The sequence below is a fragment of the Eptesicus fuscus genome, chromosome 25 (assembly GCF_027574615.1).
Source record: "Eptesicus fuscus isolate TK198812 chromosome 25, DD_ASM_mEF_20220401, whole genome shotgun sequence".
Lineage (NCBI taxonomy): Eukaryota > Metazoa > Chordata > Mammalia > Chiroptera > Vespertilionidae > Eptesicus > Eptesicus fuscus.
This window is the reverse complement of record NC_072497.1, coordinates 12,151,036-12,169,827: the sequence shown is the minus strand read 5'-3', so window position 1 is coordinate 12,169,827 and position 18,792 is coordinate 12,151,036. Positions and strand designations below refer to the sequence as shown.

The following is an 18,792-nucleotide window of genomic DNA, read 5'->3' as shown; positions in this document are numbered from 1 at the left end:
TGCTTCCTGGGACTGAGGGCACAGCAAGGTGGGCTTGAGGTCTGCACGGTTCCGACTCGGGAAGGAGCCTGACAGACAGAGCCCAGGAAGCTCGAGGCCAAATGAAGGCCATTTTTTTGCAACTCGACCTGAAGAGAGGAGTAACATGCCTTCTAAAGACCTAGCTTGTTCCAATGAAGCAGAGAAATTCTAAAAAAATTTGTACATTTATGTGCTGATGACCACTCCAAAAACAAGTAAAAAAGCAAAGAAATGAAACAACATGACCAAATAAACAAATAATAAGGAATCACAAAAATAATGCGCCAATGGAAATCGCGTCACAATGCATTCGACAACAACAACAAATCATAACCAGCCACACGAGTCTCAAAACACACACGCTTAAGGATTCCAAGAGAGCAGAAGAGGAGCCATACTGCTCCTGCTTGGGCGTGGTCCCCTTGGACACAGCAATCGGACGACATACCAACACTGACCAGGACATTCAGCATCCTTCCAGGAGAGGAGAGAATAGGGGAAGGTGTGGTGCTCAAGCTGGGTACTTGTCGCATGATTATCACATGACACTGTCATGGGCCCCCAAAAAAGGAGCACTTAGCCCCCTTTCAGTCGCATTCCTTTCAGAGAGGAGGGACGCCTTTGGCTTTGGATCAGCCCATTCCCACAAACTCAGAGTCACCGAGAATATAGTACAAGGGCCTCTATGGCCCAAAGAGAGCCTCCTGCTTAGTCTCATGCACACGTGCCCTGTGGCCAACACAAAAGTCATCCACTCACCTGAAACGTGAAGGCCACGACCACCATCTTGGGAGATGGTCGCACTGCAAGACACAACCAGAGGAGAGACGTTTTGTTCTAAGAGTCGGCCTCCGTGATGGCCACCTTCGAGGCTCTACTGGGCACCAAAGTCTCCGCTGAACGCGGAGAAGGCTACGATCACGTAGAAGCGATGGGGGAGAGGCATGTGCCATTCTCTCAGGAAGATGGCTGCCTCCACTACCCAATCCCATCGCTGGGGAGAAGCCTAAGTTAAGACTCCCCAACATGGTGCCACCAAACTGTCACCCACAGGGGGCCTCAGCGTAATCCTTTTGTTCAGGATTTTTATGTCATCACCTCTCTTCAAGGCCCAGACCGCTTAGACATCATTGACCCAGAGACAGTACTTCCGGCCAATAGGAGACAGGACACGCGCTTATGCTCACCGGAGACGGGCCCGGGGACTGAGGACACTGCAAGGTGGGCTTCAGAGCTGCGTGCTTCCGACCCTGGGAGGAGCCTGACAGACCCAGGATGCTCTGGGCCCGTGGAAACACCATTTTCCCCCAGAACATCACCTGGACAAAGAGGAGTAGGACGGCCGCTAAGGGACCCATCTCTGCCCTCTGCGAACTGAAGCTAAGGCACGATGTCAGCTTATGCGCACATGATCAGGCCAACAACCAAGAAACGAAAGAGCAAAGAAATCCATAACAAAAGCAGGAAATGCTCCAATGGAAAGCGGGGCACCATGGATTCTATGGGAACACAAACCACCAGCCACAGGATTGTCACTACACACATACACACGGCGTTTTCCGAAGAGGCTGAGGAGAAGCCCTATGCTCACTCCTGGGCAGGGTCCTCTTGGACACAACAACCTTGTGATATGCCAACCGTGACCGTGACATTCAGCATCCACTCAGGAGAGGACAGGGGTGGTATGGTGCTCAAGCCGTGCACACATCACATGACACTCAGCGCCCTTTCAGTCCGATTCCTTCACGATAGGAGGGACATCTTTGGCATTGGGTCGGCCCATGCCCAAGGACCTACAGCCACCAAAAATGGAGAACGAGGGTCTCCCCTGCCCAAAGAGAGCCTCCTGTTAGGCTCATGCACTCGTGCTCTCTGTCCAACACAAAAGACAGCCACTCACCTTGAACGTGGAAGGCCAAGACCACCATCTGCGGAGATGGCCGCACTGCAAGACACAACCAGAGGAGAGGTCTGGTTTAACAGGCGGCCTCTGGTCTTGCTCTCAGTGCATAACCATGGGGCACCAAACACATCCGTGAACATGGAGCAGGCCATGTGCACGTAGCAGAGATCGGGGAGAGGCACGCGGCATTCTCTCAAGAGTCTGCCCGCCTCGAGAACCCAATCCCATCGCTGGGGAGAACCCTAAGACTCCCCAACATGGTGCCACCAATCTGCCACCTGACTGGGCCTCAGCGTAATCCTATTGAGCATGATTTTTATGTCATCACCTCACTTCGAGATTAAGGGTTGTCATCATTGACCCAACGAAGGCACTCTGCAGGCATCGGGACCACTGCACACTCGTCCTTTGCTCACCAGAGATGCTTCCTGGGACTGAGGGCACAGCAAGGTGGGCTTGAGGTCTGCACGGTTCCGACTCGGGAAGGAGCCTGACAGACAGAGCCCAGGAAGCTCGAGGCCAAATGAAGGCCATTTTTTTGCAACTCGACCTGAAAAGAGGAGTAACATGCCTTCTAAAGACCTAGCTTGTTCCAATGAAGCAGAGAAATTCTAAAAAAATTTGTACATTTATGTGCTGATGACCACTCCAAAAACAAGTAAAAAAGCAAAGAAATGAAACAACATGACCAAATAAACAAATAATAAGGAATCACAAAAATAATGCGCCAATGGAAATCGCGTCACAATGCATTCGACAACAACAACAAATCATAACCAGCCACACGAGTCTCAAAACACACACGCTTAAGGATTCCAAGAGAGCAGAAGAGGAGCCATACTGCTCCTGCTTGGGCGTGGTCCCCTTGGACACAGCAATCGGACGACATACCAACACTGACCAGGACATTCAGCATCCTTCCAGGAGAGGAGAGAATAGGGGAAGGTGTGGTGCTCAAGCTGGGTACTTGTCGCATGATTATCACATGACACTGTCATGGGCCCCCAAAAAAGGAGCACTTAGCCCCCTTTCAGTCGCATTCCTTTCAGAGAGGAGGGACGCCTTTGGCTTTGGATCAGCCCATTCCCACAAACTCAGAGTCACCGAGAATATAGTACAAGGGCCTCTATGGCCCAAAGAGAGCCTCCTGCTTAGTCTCATGCACACGTGCCCTGTGGCCAACACAAAAGTCATCCACTCACCTGAAACGTGAAGGCCACGACCACCATCTTGGGAGATGGTCGCACTGCAAGACACAACCAGAGGAGAGACGTTTTGTTCTAAGAGTCGGCCTCCGTGATGGCCACCTTCGAGGCTCTACTGGGCACCAAAGTCTCCGCTGAACGCGGAGAAGGCTACGATCACGTAGAAGCGATGGGGGAGAGGCATGTGCCATTCTCTCAGGAAGATGGCTGCCTCCACTACCCAATCCCATCGCTGGGGAGAAGCCTAAGTTAAGACTCCCCAACATGGTGCCACCAAACTGTCACCCACAGGGGGCCTCAGCGTAATCCTTTTGTTCAGGATTTTTATGTCATCACCTCTCTTCAAGGCCCAGACCGCTTAGACATCATTGACCCAGAGACAGTACTTCCGGCCAATAGGAGACAGGACACGCGCTTATGCTCACCGGAGACGGGCCCGGGGACTGAGGACACTGCAAGGTGGGCTTCAGAGCTGCGTGCTTCCGACCCTGGGAGGAGCCTGACAGACCCAGGATGCTCTGGGCCCGTGGAAACACCATTTTCCCCCAGAACATCACCTGGACAAAGAGGAGTAGGACGGCCGCTAAGGGACCCATCTCTGCCCTCTGCGAACTGAAGCTAAGGCACGATGTCAGCTTATGCGCACATGATCAGGCCAACAACCAAGAAACGAAAGAGCAAAGAAATCCATAACAAAAGCAGGAAATGCTCCAATGGAAAGCGGGGCACCATGGATTCTATGGGAACACAAACCACCAGCCACAGGATTGTCACTACACACATACACACGGCGTTTTCCGAAGAGGCTGAGGAGAAGCCCTATGCTCACTCCTGGGCAGGGTCCTCTTGGACACAACAACCTTGTGATATGCCAACCGTGACCGTGACATTCAGCATCCACTCAGGAGAGGACAGGGGTGGTATGGTGCTCAAGCCGTGCACACATCACATGACACTCAGCGCCCTTTCAGTCCGATTCCTTCACGATAGGAGGGACATCTTTGGCATTGGGTCGGCCCATGCCCAAGGACCTACAGCCACCAAAAATGGAGAACGAGGGTCTCCCCTGCCCAAAGAGAGCCTCCTGTTAGGCTCATGCACTCGTGCTCTCTGTCCAACACAAAAGACAGCCACTCACCTTGAACGTGGAAGGCCAAGACCACCATCTGCGGAGATGGCCGCACTGCAAGACACAACCAGAGGAGAGGTCTGGTGTAACAGGCGGCCTCTGGTCTTGCTCTCAGTGCATAACCATGGGGCACCAAACACATCCGTGAACATGGAGCAGGCCATGTGCACGTAGCAGAGATCGGGGAGAGGCACGCGGCATTCTCTCAAGAGTCTGCCCGCCTCGAGAACCCAATCCCATCGCTGGGGAGAACCCTAAGACTCCCCAACATGGTGCCACCAATCTGCCACCTGACTGGGCCTCAGCGTAATCCTATTGAGCATGATTTTTATGTCATCACCTCACTTCGAGATTAAGGGTTGTCATCATTGACCCAACGAAGGCACTCTGCAGGCATCGGGACCACTGCACACTCGTCCTTTGCTCACCAGAGATGCTTCCTGGGACTGAGGGCACAGCAAGGTGGGCTTGAGGTCTGCACGGTTCCGACTCGGGAAGGAGCCTGACAGACAGAGCCCAGGAAGCTCGAGGCCAAATGAAGGCCATTTTTTTGCAACTCGACCTGAAAAGAGGAGTAACATGCCTTCTAAAGACCTAGCTTGTTCCAATGAAGCAGAGAAATTCTAAAAAAAATTTGTACATTTATGTGCTGATGACCACTCCAAAAACAAGTAAAAAAGCAAAGAAATGAAACAACATGACCAAATAAACAAATAATAAGGAATCACAAAAATAATGCGCCAATGGAAATCGCGTCACAATGCATTCGACAACAACAACAAATCATAACCAGCCACACGAGTCTCAAAACACACACGCTTAAGGATTCCAAGAGAGCAGAAGAGGAGCCATACTGCTCCTGCTTGGGCGTGGTCCCCTTGGACACAGCAATCGGACGACATACCAACACTGACCAGGACATTCAGCATCCTTCCAGGAGAGGAGAGAATAGGGGAAGGTGTGGTGCTCAAGCTGGGTACTTGTCGCATGATTATCACATGACACTGTCATGGGCCCCCAAAAAAGGAGCACTTAGCCCCCTTTCAGTCGCATTCCTTTCAGAGAGGAGGGACGCCTTTGGCTTTGGATCAGCCCATTCCCACAAACTCAGAGTCACCGAGAATATAGTACAAGGGCCTCTATGGCCCAAAGAGAGCCTCCTGCTTAGTCTCATGCACACGTGCCCTGTGGCCAACACAAAAGTCATCCACTCACCTGAAACGTGAAGGCCACGACCACCATCTTGGGAGATGGTCGCACTGCAAGACACAACCAGAGGAGAGACGTTTTGTTCTAAGAGTCGGCCTCCGTGATGGCCACCTTCGAGGCTCTACTGGGCACCAAAGTCTCCGCTGAACGCGGAGAAGGCTACGATCACGTAGAAGCGATGGGGGAGAGGCATGTGCCATTCTCTCAGGAAGATGGCTGCCTCCACTACCCAATCCCATCGCTGGGGAGAAGCCTAAGTTAAGACTCCCCAACATGGTGCCACCAAACTGTCACCCACAGGGGGCCTCAGCGTAATCCTTTTGTTCAGGATTTTTATGTCATCACCTCTCTTCAAGGCCCAGACCGCTTAGACATCATTGACCCAGAGACAGTACTTCCGGCCAATAGGAGACAGGACACGCGCTTATGCTCACCGGAGACGGGCCCGGGGACTGAGGACACTGCAAGGTGGGCTTCAGAGCTGCGTGCTTCCGACCCTGGGAGGAGCCTGACAGACCCAGGATGCTCTGGGCCCGTGGAAACACCATTTTCCCCCAGAACATCACCTGGACAAAGAGGAGTAGGACGGCCGCTAAGGGACCCATCTCTGCCCTCTGCGAACTGAAGCTAAGGCACGATGTCAGCTTATGCGCACATGATCAGGCCAACAACCAAGAAACGAAAGAGCAAAGAAATCCATAACAAAAGCAGGAAATGCTCCAATGGAAAGCGGGGCACCATGGATTCTATGGGAACACAAACCACCAGCCACAGGATTGTCACTACACACATACACACGGCGTTTTCCGAAGAGGCTGAGGAGAAGCCCTATGCTCACTCCTGGGCAGGGTCCTCTTGGACACAACAACCTTGTGATATGCCAACCGTGACCGTGACATTCAGCATCCACTCAGCAGAGGACAGGGGTGGTATGGTGCTCAAGCCGTGCACACATCACATGACACTTAGCGCCCTTTCAGTCCGATTCCTTCACGATAGGAGGGACATCTTTGGCATTGGGTCGGCCCATGCCCAAGGACCTACAGCCACCAAAAATGGAGAACGAGGGTCTCCCCTGCCCAAAGAGAGCCTCCTGTTAGGCTCATGCACTCGTGCTCTCTGTCCAACACAAAAGACAGCCACTCACCTTGAACGTGGAAGGCCAAGACCACCATCTGCGGAGATGGCCGCACTGCAAGACACAACCAGAGGAGAGGTCTGGTTTAACAGGCGGCCTCTGGTCTTGCTCTCAGTGCATAACCATGGGGCACCAAACACATCCGTGAACATGGAGCAGGCCATGTGCACGTAGCAGAGATCGGGGAGAGGCACGCGGCATTCTCTCAAGAGTCTGCCCGCCTCGAGAACCCAATCCCATCGCTGGGGAGAACCCTAAGACTCCCCAACATGGTGCCACCAATCTGCCACCTGACTGGGCCTCAGCGTAATCCTATTGAGCATGATTTTTATGTCATCACCTCACTTCGAGATTAAGGGTTGTCATCATTGACCCAACGAAGGCACTCTGCAGGCATCGGGACCACTGCACACTCGTCCTTTGCTCACCAGAGATGCTTCCTGGGACTGAGGGCACAGCAAGGTGGGCTTGAGGTCTGCACGGTTCCGACTCGGGAAGGAGCCTGACAGACAGAGCCCAGGAAGCTCGAGGCCAAATGAAGGCCATTTTTTTGCAACTCGACCTGAAAAGAGGAGTAACATGCCTTCTAAAGACCTAGCTTGTTCCAATGAAGCAGAGAAATTCTAAAAAAAATTTGTACATTTATGTGCTGATGACCACTCCAAAAACAAGTAAAAAAGCAAAGAAATGAAACAACATGACCAAATAAACAAATAATAAGGAATCACAAAAATAATGCGCCAATGGAAATCGCGTCACAATGCATTCGACAACAACAACAAATCATAACCAGCCACACGAGTCTCAAAACACACACGCTTAAGGATTCCAAGAGAGCAGAAGAGGAGCCATACTGCTCCTGCTTGGGCGTGGTCCCCTTGGACACAGCAATCGGACGACATACCAACACTGACCAGGACATTCAGCATCCTTCCAGGAGAGGAGAGAATAGGGGAAGGTGTGGTGCTCAAGCTGGGTACTTGTCGCATGATTATCACATGACACTGTCATGGGCCCCCAAAAAAGGAGCACTTAGCCCCCTTTCAGTCGCATTCCTTTCAGAGAGGAGGGACGCCTTTGGCTTTGGATCAGCCCATTCCCACAAACTCAGAGTCACCGAGAATATAGTACAAGGGCCTCTATGGCCCAAAGAGAGCCTCCTGCTTAGTCTCATGCACACGTGCCCTGTGGCCAACACAAAAGTCATCCACTCACCTGAAACGTGAAGGCCACGACCACCATCTTGGGAGATGGTCGCACTGCAAGACACAACCAGAGGAGAGACGTTTTGTTCTAAGAGTCGGCCTCCGTGATGGCCACCTTCGAGGCTCTACTGGGCACCAAAGTCTCCGCTGAACGCGGAGAAGGCTACGATCACGTAGAAGCGATGGGGGAGAGGCATGTGCCATTCTCTCAGGAAGATGGCTGCCTCCACTACCCAATCCCATCGCTGGGGAGAAGCCTAAGTTAAGACTCCCCAACATGGTGCCACCAAACTGTCACCCACAGGGGGCCTCAGCGTAATCCTTTTGTTCAGGATTTTTATGTCATCACCTCTCTTCAAGGCCCAGACCGCTTAGACATCATTGACCCAGAGACAGTACTTCCGGCCAATAGGAGACAGGACACGCGCTTATGCTCACCGGAGACGGGCCCGGGGACTGAGGACACTGCAAGGTGGGCTTCAGAGCTGCGTGCTTCCGACCCTGGGAGGAGCCTGACAGACCCAGGATGCTCTGGGCCCGTGGAAACACCATTTTCCCCCAGAACATCACCTGGACAAAGAGGAGTAGGACGGCCGCTAAGGGACCCATCTCTGCCCTCTGCGAACTGAAGCTAAGGCACGATGTCAGCTTATGCGCACATGATCAGGCCAACAACCAAGAAACGAAAGAGCAAAGAAATCCATAACAAAAGCAGGAAATGCTCCAATGGAAAGCGGGGCACCATGGATTCTATGGGAACACAAACCACCAGCCACAGGATTGTCACTACACACATACACACGGCGTTTTCCGAAGAGGCTGAGGAGAAGCCCTATGCTCACTCCTGGGCAGGGTCCTCTTGGACACAACAACCTTGTGATATGCCAACCGTGACCGTGACATTCAGCATCCACTCAGCAGAGGACAGGGGTGGTATGGTGCTCAAGCCGTGCACACATCACATGACACTCAGCGCCCTTTCAGTCCGATTCCTTCACGATAGGAGGGACATCTTTGGCATTGGGTCGGCCCATGCCCAAGGACCTACAGCCACCAAAAATGGAGAACGAGGGTCTCCCCTGCCCAAAGAGAGCCTCCTGTTAGGCTCATGCACTCGTGCTCTCTGTCCAACACAAAAGACAGCCACTCACCTTGAACGTGGAAGGCCAAGACCACCATCTGCGGAGATGGCCGCACTGCAAGACACAACCAGAGGAGAGGTCTGGTGTAACAGGCGGCCTCTGGTCTTGCTCTCAGTGCATAACCATGGGGCACCAAACACATCCGTGAACATGGAGCAGGCCATGTGCACGTAGCAGAGATCGGGGAGAGGCACGCGGCATTCTCTCAAGAGTCTGCCCGCCTCGAGAACCCAATCCCATCGCTGGGGAGAACCCTAAGACTCCCCAACATGGTGCCACCAATCTGCCACCTGACTGGGCCTCAGCGTAATCCTATTGAGCATGATTTTTATGTCATCACCTCACTTCGAGATTAAGGGTTGTCATCATTGACCCAACGAAGGCACTCTGCAGGCATCGGGACCACTGCACACTCGTCCTTTGCTCACCAGAGATGCTTCCTGGGACTGAGGGCACAGCAAGGTGGGCTTGAGGTCTGCACGGTTCCGACTCGGGAAGGAGCCTGACAGACAGAGCCCAGGAAGCTCGAGGCCAAATGAAGGCCATTTTTTTGCAACTCGACCTGAAAAGAGGAGTAACATGCCTTCTAAAGACCTAGCTTGTTCCAATGAAGCAGAGAAATTCTAAAAAAAATTTGTACATTTATGTGCTGATGACCACTCCAAAAACCAGTAAAAAAGCAAAGAAATGAAACAACATGACCAAATAAACAAATAATAAGGAATCACAAAAATAATGCGCCAATGGAAATCGCGTCACAATGCATTCGACAACAACAACAAATCATAACCAGCCACACGAGTCTCAAAACACACACGCTTAAGGATTCCAAGAGAGCAGAAGAGGAGCCATACTGCTCCTGCTTGGGCGTGGTCCCCTTGGACACAGCAATCGGACGACATACCAACACTGACCAGGACATTCAGCATCCTTCCAGGAGAGGAGAGAATAGGGGAAGGTGTGGTGCTCAAGCTGGGTACTTGTCGCATGATTATCACATGACACTGTCATGGGCCCCCAAAAAAGGAGCACTTAGCCCCCTTTCAGTCGCATTCCTTTCAGAGAGGAGGGACGCCTTTGGCTTTGGATCAGCCCATTCCCACAAACTCAGAGTCACCGAGAATATAGTACAAGGGCCTCTATGGCCCAAAGAGAGCCTCCTGCTTAGTCTCATGCACACGTGCCCTGTGGCCAACACAAAAGTCATCCACTCACCTGAAACGTGAAGGCCACGACCACCATCTTGGGAGATGGTCGCACTGCAAGACACAACCAGAGGAGAGACGTTTTGTTCTAAGGGTCGGCCTCCGTGATGGCCACCTTCGAGGCTCTACTGGGCACCAAAGTCTCCGCTGAACGCGGAGAAGGCTACGATCACGTAGAAGCGATGGGGGAGAGGCATGTGCCATTCTCTCAGGAAGATGGCTGCCTCCACTACCCAATCCCATCGCTGGGGAGAAGCCTAAGTTAAGACTCCCCAACATGGTGCCACCAAACTGTCACCCACAGGGGGCCTCAGCGTAATCCTTTTGTTCAGGATTTTTATGTCATCACCTCTCTTCAAGGCCCAGACCGCTTAGACATCATTGACCCAGAGACAGTACTTCCGGCCAATAGGAGACAGGACACGCGCTTATGCTCACCGGAGACGGGCCCGGGGACTGAGGACACTGCAAGGTGGGCTTCAGAGCTGCGTGCTTCCGACCCTGGGAGGAGCCTGACAGACCCAGGATGCTCTGGGCCCGTGGAAACACCATTTTCCCCCAGAACATCACCTGGACAAAGAGGAGTAGGACGGCCGCTAAGGGACCCATCTCTGCCCTCTGCGAACTGAAGCTAAGGCACGATGTCAGCTTATGCGCACATGATCAGGCCAACAACCAAGAAACGAAAGAGCAAAGAAATCCATAACAAAAGCAGGAAATGCTCCAATGGAAAGCGGGGCACCATGGATTCTATGGGAACACAAACCACCAGCCACAGGATTGTCACTACACACATACACACGGCGTTTTCCGAAGAGGCTGAGGAGAAGCCCTATGCTCACTCCTGGGCAGGGTCCTCTTGGACACAACAACCTTGTGATATGCCAACCGTGACCGTGACATTCAGCATCCACTCAGGAGAGGACAGGGGTGGTATGGTGCTCAAGCCGTGCACACATCACATGACACTCAGCGCCCTTTCAGTCCGATTCCTTCACGATAGGAGGGACATCTTTGGCATTGGGTCGGCCCATGCCCAAGGACCTACAGCCACCAAAAATGGAGAACGAGGGTCTCCCCTGCCCAAAGAGAGCCTCCTGTTAGGCTCATGCACTCGTGCTCTCTGTCCAACACAAAAGACAGCCACTCACCTTGAACGTGGAAGGCCAAGACCACCATCTGCGGAGATGGCCGCACTGCAAGACACAACCAGAGGAGAGGTCTGGTGTAACAGGCGGCCTCTGGTCTTGCTCTCAGTGCATAACCATGGGGCACCAAACACATCCGTGAACATGGAGCAGGCCATGTGCACGTAGCAGAGATCGGGGAGAGGCACGCGGCATTCTCTCAAGAGTCTGCCCGCCTCGAGAACCCAATCCCATCGCTGGGGAGAACCCTAAGACTCCCCAACATGGTGCCACCAATCTGCCACCTGACTGGGCCTCAGCGTAATCCTATTGAGCATGATTTTTATGTCATCACCTCACTTCGAGATTAAGGGTTGTCATCATTGACCCAACGAAGGCACTCTGCAGGCATCGGGACCACTGCACACTCGTCCTTTGCTCACCAGAGATGCTTCCTGGGACTGAGGGCACAGCAAGGTGGGCTTGAGGTCTGCACGGTTCCGACTCGGGAAGGAGCCTGACAGACAGAGCCCAGGAAGCTCGAGGCCAAATGAAGGCCATTTTTTTGCAACTCGACCTGAAAAGAGGAGTAACATGCCTTCTAAAGACCTAGCTTGTTCCAATGAAGCAGAGAAATTCTAAAAAAAATTTGTACATTTATGTGCTGATGACCACTCCAAAAACAAGTAAAAAAGCAAAGAAATGAAACAACATGACCAAATAAACAAATAATAAGGAATCACAAAAATAATGCGCCAATGGAAATCGCGTCACAATGCATTCGACAACAACAACAAATCATAACCAGCCACACGAGTCTCAAAACACACACGCTTAAGGATTCCAAGAGAGCAGAAGAGGAGCCATACTGCTCCTGCTTGGGCGTGGTCCCCTTGGACACAGCAATCGGACGACATACCAACACTGACCAGGACATTCAGCATCCTTCCAGGAGAGGAGAGAATAGGGGAAGGTGTGGTGCTCAAGCTGGGTACTTGTCGCATGATTATCACATGACACTGTCATGGGCCCCCAAAAAAGGAGCACTTAGCCCCCTTTCAGTCGCATTCCTTTCAGAGAGGAGGGACGCCTTTGGCTTTGGATCAGCCCATTCCCACAAACTCAGAGTCACCGAGAATATAGTACAAGGGCCTCTATGGCCCAAAGAGAGCCTCCTGCTTAGTCTCATGCACACGTGCCCTGTGGCCAACACAAAAGTCATCCACTCACCTGAAACGTGAAGGCCACGACCACCATCTTGGGAGATGGTCGCACTGCAAGACACAACCAGAGGAGAGACGTTTTGTTCTAAGAGTCGGCCTCCGTGATGGCCACCTTCGAGGCTCTACTGGGCACCAAAGTCTCCGCTGAACGCGGAGAAGGCTACGATCACGTAGAAGCGATGGGGGAGAGGCATGTGCCATTCTCTCAGGAAGATGGCTGCCTCCACTACCCAATCCCATCGCTGGGGAGAAGCCTAAGTTAAGACTCCCCAACATGGTGCCACCAAACTGTCACCCACAGGGGGCCTCAGCGTAATCCTTTTGTTCAGGATTTTTATGTCATCACCTCTCTTCAAGGCCCAGACCGCTTAGACATCATTGACCCAGAGACAGTACTTCCGGCCAATAGGAGACAGGACACGCGCTTATGCTCACCGGAGACGGGCCCGGGGACTGAGGACACTGCAAGCTGGGCTTCAGAGCTGCGTGCTTCCGACCCTGGGAGGAGCCTGACAGACCCAGGATGCTCTGGGCCCGTGGAAACACCATTTTCCCCCAGAACATCACCTGGACAAAGAGGAGTAGGACGGCCGCTAAGGGACCCATCTCTGCCCTCTGCGAACTGAAGCTAAGGCACGATGTCAGCTTATGCGCACATGATCAGGCCAACAACCAAGAAACGAAAGAGCAAAGAAATCCATAACAAAAGCAGGAAATGCTCCAATGGAAAGCGGGGCACCATGGATTCTATGGGAACACAAACCACCAGCCACAGGATTGTCACTACACACATACACACGGCGTTTTCCGAAGAGGCTGAGGAGAAGCCCTATGCTCACTCCTGGGCAGGGTCCTCTTGGACACAACAACCTTGTGATATGCCAACCGTGACCGTGACATTCAGCATCCACTCAGGAGAGGACAGGGGTGGTATGGTGCTCAAGCCGTGCACACATCACATGACACTTAGCGCCCTTTCAGTCCGATTCCTTCACGATAGGAGGGACATCTTTGGCATTGGGTCGGCCCATGCCCAAGGACCTACAGGCACCAAGAATGTAGTACGAGGGTCTCCCCTGCCCAAAGAGAGCCTCCTCCTTAGGATCATGCACTCGTGCTCTCTGTCCAACACAAAAGACAGCCACTCACCTTGAACGTGGAAGGCCAAGACCACCATCTGCAGAGATGGCCGCACTGCAAGACACAACCAGAGGAGAGGTCTGGTTTAACAGGCGGCCTCTGGTCTTGCTCTCAGTGCATAACCATGGGGCACCAAACACATCCGTGAACATGGAGCAGGCCATGTGCACGTAGCAGAGATCGGGGAGAGGCACGCGACATTCTCTCAAGAGTCTGCCCGCCTCGAGAACCCAATCCCATCGCTGGGGAGAACCCTAAGACTCCCCAACATGGTGCCACCAATCTGCCACCTGACTGGGCCTCAGCGTAATCCTATTGAGCATGATTTTTATGTCATCACCTCACTTCAAGATTAAGGGTTGTCATCATTGACCCAACGAAGGCACTCTGCAGGCATCGGGACCACTGCACACTCGTCCTTTGCTCACCAGAGATGCTTCCTGGGACTGAGGGCACAGCAAGGTGGGCTTGAGGTCTGCACGGTTCCGACTCGGGAAGGAGCCTGACAGACAGAGCCCAGGAAGCTCGAGGCCAAATGAAGGCCATTTTTTTGCAACTCGACCTGAAAAGAGGAGTAACATGCCTTCTAAAGACCTAGCTTGTTCCAATGAAGCAGAGAAATTCTAAAAAAATTTGTACATTTATGTGCTGATGACCACTCCAAAAACAAGTAAAAAAGCAAAGAAATGAAACAATATGACCAAATAAACAAATAATAAGGAATCACAAAAATAATGCGCCAATGGAAATCGCGTCACAATGCATTCGACAACAACAACAAATCATAACCAGCCACACGAGTCTCAAAACACACACGCTTAAGGATTCCAAGAGAGCAGAAGAGGAGCCATACTGCTCCTGCTTGGGCGTGGTCCCCTTGGACACAGCAATCGGACGACATACCAACACTGACCAGGACATTCAGCATCCTTCCAGGAGAGGAGAGAATAGGGGAAGGTGTGGTGCTCAAGCTGGGTACTTGTCGCATGATTATCACATGACACTGTCATGGGCCCCCAAAAAAGGAGCCCTTAGCCCCCTTTCAGTCGCATTCCTTTCAGAGAGGAGGGACGCCTTTGGCTTTGGATCAGCCCATTCCCACAAACTCAGAGTCACCGAGAATATAGTACAAGGGCCTCTATGGCCCAAAGAGAGCCTCCTGCTTAGTCTCATGCACACGTGCCCTGTGGCCAACACAAAAGTCATCCACTCACCTGAAACGTGAAGGCCACGACCACCATCTTGGGAGATGGTCGCACTGCAAGACACAACCAGAGGAGAGACGTTTTGTTCTAAGAGTCGGCCTCCGTGATGGCCACCTTCGAGGCTCTACTGGGCACCAAAGTCTCCGCTGAACGCGGAGAAGGCTACGATCACGTAGAAGCGATGGGGGAGAGGCATGTGCCATTCTCTCAGGAAGATGGCTGCCTCCACTACCCAATCCCATCGCTGGGGAGAAGCCTAAGTTAAGACTCCCCAACATGGTGCCACCAAACTGTCACCCACAGGGGGCCTCAGCGTAATCCTTTTGTTCAGGATTTTTATGTCATCACCTCTCTTCAAGGCCCAGACCGCTTAGACATCATTGACCCAGAGACAGTACTTCCGGCCAATAGGAGACAGGACACGCGCTTATGCTCACCGGAGACGGGCCCGGGGACTGAGGACACTGCAAGCTGGGCTTCAGAGCTGCGTGCTTCCGACCCTGGGAGGAGCCTGACAGACCCAGGATGCTCTGGGCCCGTGGAAACACCATTTTCCCCCAGAACATCACCTGGACAAAGAGGAGTAGGACGGCCGCTAAGGGACCCATCTCTGCCCTCTGCGAACTGAAGCTAAGGCACGATGTCAGCTTATGCGCACATGATCAGGCCAACAACCAAGAAACGAAAGAGCAAAGAAATCCATAACAAAAGCAGGAAATGCTCCAATGGAAAGCGGGGCACCATGGATTCTATGGGAACACAAACCACCAGCCACAGGATTGTCACTACACACATACACACGGCGTTTTCCGAAGAGGCTGAGGAGAAGCCCTATGCTCACTCCTGGGCAGGGTCCTCTTGGACACAACAACCTTGTGATATGCCAACCGTGACCGTGACATTCAGCATCCACTCAGCAGAGGATAGGGGTGGTATGGTGCTCAAGCCGTGCACACATCACATGACACTTAGCGCCCTTTCAGTCCGATTCCTTCACGATAGGAGGGACATCTTTGGCATTGGGTCGGCCCATGCCCAAGGACCTACAGCCACCAAAAATGGAGAACGAGGGTCTCCCCTGCCCAAAGAGAGCCTCCTGTTAGGCTCATGCACTCGTGCTCTCTGTCCAACACAAAAGACAGCCACTCACCTTGAACGTGGAAGGCCAAGACCACCATCTGCAGAGATGGCCGCACTGCAAGACACAACCAGAGGAGAGGTCTGGTGTAACAGGCGGCCTCTGGTCTTGCTCTCAGTGCATAACCATGGGGCACCAAACACATCCGTGAACATGGAGCAGGCCATGTGCACGTAGCAGAGATCGGGGAGAGGCACGCGGCATTCTCTCAAGAGTCTGCCCGCCTCGAGAACCCAATCCCATCGCTGGGGAGAACCCTAAGACTCCCCAACATGGTGCCACCAATCTGCCACCTGACTGGGCCTCAGCGTAATCCTATTGAGCATGATTTTTATGTCATCACCTCACTTCAAGATTAAGGGTTGTCATCATTGACCCAACGAAGGCACTCTGCAGGCATCGGGACCACTGCACACTCGTCCTTTGCTCACCAGAGATGCTTCCTGGGACTGAGGGCACAGCAAGGTGGGCTTGAGGTCTGCACGGTTCCGACTCGGGAAGGAGCCTGACAGACAGAGCCCAGGAAGCTCGAGGCCAAATGAAGGCCATTTTTTTGCAACTCGACCTGAAAAGAGGAGTAACATGCCTTCTAAAGACCTAGCTTGTTCCAATGAAGCAGAGAAATTCTAAAAAAATTTGTACATTTATGTGCTGATGACCACTCCAAAAACAAGTAAAAAAGCAAAGAAATGAAACAACATGACCAAATAAACAAATAATAAGGAATCACAAAAATAATGCGCCAATGGAAATCGCGTCACAATGCATTCGACAACAACAACAAATCATAACCAGCCACACGAGTCTCAAAACACACACGCTTAAGGATTCCAAGAGAGCAGAAGAGGAGCCATACTGCTCCTGCTTGGGCGTGGTCCCCTTGGACACAGCAATCGGACGACATACCAACACTGACCAGGACATTCAGCATCCTTCCAGGAGAGGAGAGAATAGGGGAAGGTGTGGTGCTCAAGCTGGGTACTTGTCGCATGATTATCACATGACACTGTCATGGGCCCCCAAAAAAGGAGCACTTAGCCCCCTTTCAGTCGCATTCCTTTCAGAGAGGAGGGACGCCTTTGGCTTTGGATCAGCCCATTCCCACAAACTCAGAGTCACCGAGAATAGAGTACAAGGGCCTCTATGGCCCAAAGAGAGCCTCCTGCTTAGTCTCATGCACACGTGCCCTGTGGCCAACACAAAAGTCATCCACTCACCTGAAACGTGAAGGCCACGACCACCATCTTGGGAGATGGTCGCACTGCAAGACACAACCAGAGGAGAGACGTTTTGTTCTAAGAGTCGGCCTCCGTGATGGCCACCTTCGAGGCTCTACTGGGCACCAAAGTCTCCGCTGAACGCGGAGAAGGCTACGATCACGTAGAAGCGATGGGGGAGAGGCATGTGCCATTCTCTCAGGAAGATGGCTGCCTCCACTACCCAATCCCATCGCTGGGGAGAAACCTAAGACTCCCCAACATGGTGCCACCAAACTGTCACCCACAGGGGGCCTCAGCGTAATCCTTTTGTTCAGGATTTTTATGTCATCACCTCTCTTCAAGGCCCAGACCGCTTAGACATCATTGACCCAGAGACAGTACTTCCGGCCAATAGGAGACAGGACACGCGCTTATGCTCACCGGAGACGGGCCCGGGGACTGAGGACACTGCAAGCTGGGCTTCAGAGCTGCGTGCTTCCGACCCTGGGAGGAGCCTGACAGACCCAGGATGCTCTGGGCCCGTGGAAACACCATTTTCCCCCAGAACATCACCTGGACAAAGAGGAGTAGGACGGCCGCTAAGGGACCCATCTCTGCCCTCTGCGAACTGAAGCTAAGGCACGATGTCAGCTTATGCGCACATGATCAGGCCAACAACCAAGAAACGAAAGAGCAAAGAAATCCATAACAAAAGCAGGAAATGCTCCAATGGAAAGCGGGGCACCATGGATTCTATGGGAACACAAACCACCAGCCACAGGATTGTCACTACACACATACACACGGCGTTTTCCGAAGAGGCTGAGGAGAAGCCCTATGCTCACTCCTGGGCAGGGTCCTCTTGGACACAACAACCTTGTGATATGCCAACCGTGACCGTGACATTCAGCATCCACTCAGGAGAGGATAGGGGTGGTATGGTGCTCAAGCCGTGCACACATCACATGACACTTAGCGCCCTTTCAGTCCGATTCCTTCACGATAGGAGGGACATCTTTGGCATTGGGTCGGCCCATGCCCAAGGACCTACAGCCACCAAAAATGGAGAACGAGGGTCTCCCCTGCCCAAAGAGAGCCTCCTGTTAGGCTCATGCACTCGTGCTCTCTGTCCAACACAAAAGACAGCCACTCACCTTGAACGTGGAAGGCCAAGACCACCATCTGCAGAGATGGCCGCACTGCAAGACACAACCAGAGGAGAGGTCTGGTTTAACAGGCGGCCTCTGGTCTTGCTCTCAGTGCATAACCATGGGGCACCAAACACATCCGTGAACATGGAGCAGGCCATGTGCACGTAGCAGAGATCGGGGAGAGGCACGCGGCATTCTCTCAAGAGTCTGCCCGCCTCGAGAACCCAATCCCATCGCTGGGGAGAACCCTAAGACTCCCCAACATGGTGCCACCAAACTGTCATCTAATTGGGCCTCAGAGAAATCCTGTTGTGCCCGATATTTACGTCATCATCTCTCTTCAAGATGGAGACTGCCTAGACATCATTGACCCAGAGACAGCACTTTGCACACATCGGTACAACTGTATGCCCATATGCTCACCCGAGACGCTTCCTGAAGACAGAGCAAGG

General features: G+C 52.6%; 7 non-coding genes and 9 pseudogenes across 7 annotated transcripts; all 16 read right to left on the bottom strand.

Moving 5' to 3' along the window:
- Positions 1–1,075: 1,075 nt before the first annotated feature.
- On the bottom strand, positions 1,076–1,158 carry LOC129148445 (small nucleolar RNA SNORD115; annotated as a pseudogene).
- A 1,050-nt stretch (positions 1,159–2,208) lies between these two features.
- LOC129148429 (small nucleolar RNA SNORD115) lies at positions 2,209–2,287 on the bottom strand. The gene has a single exon (XR_008555453.1). It is a non-coding gene; the product is annotated as a small nucleolar RNA SNORD115 (small nucleolar RNA).
- A 1,134-nt stretch (positions 2,288–3,421) lies between these two features.
- LOC129148443 (small nucleolar RNA SNORD115) lies at positions 3,422–3,504 on the bottom strand (annotated as a pseudogene).
- Positions 3,505–4,554: 1,050 nt separating this feature from the next.
- LOC129148428 (small nucleolar RNA SNORD115) lies at positions 4,555–4,633 on the bottom strand. Its single transcript, XR_008555452.1, has one exon. It is a non-coding gene; the product is annotated as a small nucleolar RNA SNORD115 (small nucleolar RNA).
- Positions 4,634–5,768: 1,135 nt separating this feature from the next.
- LOC129148442 (small nucleolar RNA SNORD115) lies at positions 5,769–5,851 on the bottom strand (annotated as a pseudogene).
- A 1,050-nt stretch (positions 5,852–6,901) lies between these two features.
- LOC129148427 (small nucleolar RNA SNORD115) lies at positions 6,902–6,980 on the bottom strand. The gene has a single exon (XR_008555451.1). It is a non-coding gene; the product is annotated as a small nucleolar RNA SNORD115 (small nucleolar RNA).
- Positions 6,981–8,115: 1,135 nt separating this feature from the next.
- On the bottom strand, positions 8,116–8,198 carry LOC129148441 (small nucleolar RNA SNORD115; annotated as a pseudogene).
- A 1,050-nt stretch (positions 8,199–9,248) lies between these two features.
- On the bottom strand, positions 9,249–9,327 carry LOC129148426 (small nucleolar RNA SNORD115). Its single transcript, XR_008555450.1, has one exon. It is a non-coding gene; the product is annotated as a small nucleolar RNA SNORD115 (small nucleolar RNA).
- Positions 9,328–10,462: 1,135 nt separating this feature from the next.
- On the bottom strand, positions 10,463–10,545 carry LOC129148440 (small nucleolar RNA SNORD115; annotated as a pseudogene).
- Positions 10,546–11,595: 1,050 nt separating this feature from the next.
- On the bottom strand, positions 11,596–11,674 carry LOC129148425 (small nucleolar RNA SNORD115). The gene has a single exon (XR_008555449.1). It is a non-coding gene; the product is annotated as a small nucleolar RNA SNORD115 (small nucleolar RNA).
- Positions 11,675–12,809: 1,135 nt separating this feature from the next.
- LOC129148439 (small nucleolar RNA SNORD115) lies at positions 12,810–12,892 on the bottom strand (annotated as a pseudogene).
- A 1,051-nt stretch (positions 12,893–13,943) lies between these two features.
- Positions 13,944–14,022, bottom strand: LOC129148399 (small nucleolar RNA SNORD115). Its single transcript, XR_008555435.1, has one exon. It is a non-coding gene; the product is annotated as a small nucleolar RNA SNORD115 (small nucleolar RNA).
- Positions 14,023–15,156: 1,134 nt separating this feature from the next.
- On the bottom strand, positions 15,157–15,239 carry LOC129148438 (small nucleolar RNA SNORD115; annotated as a pseudogene).
- A 1,050-nt stretch (positions 15,240–16,289) lies between these two features.
- On the bottom strand, positions 16,290–16,368 carry LOC129148388 (small nucleolar RNA SNORD115). The gene has a single exon (XR_008555434.1). It is a non-coding gene; the product is annotated as a small nucleolar RNA SNORD115 (small nucleolar RNA).
- A 1,129-nt stretch (positions 16,369–17,497) lies between these two features.
- Positions 17,498–17,580, bottom strand: LOC129148437 (small nucleolar RNA SNORD115; annotated as a pseudogene).
- Positions 17,581–18,630: 1,050 nt separating this feature from the next.
- Positions 18,631–18,713, bottom strand: LOC114229770 (small nucleolar RNA SNORD115; annotated as a pseudogene).
- Positions 18,714–18,792: the final 79 nt, after the last annotated feature.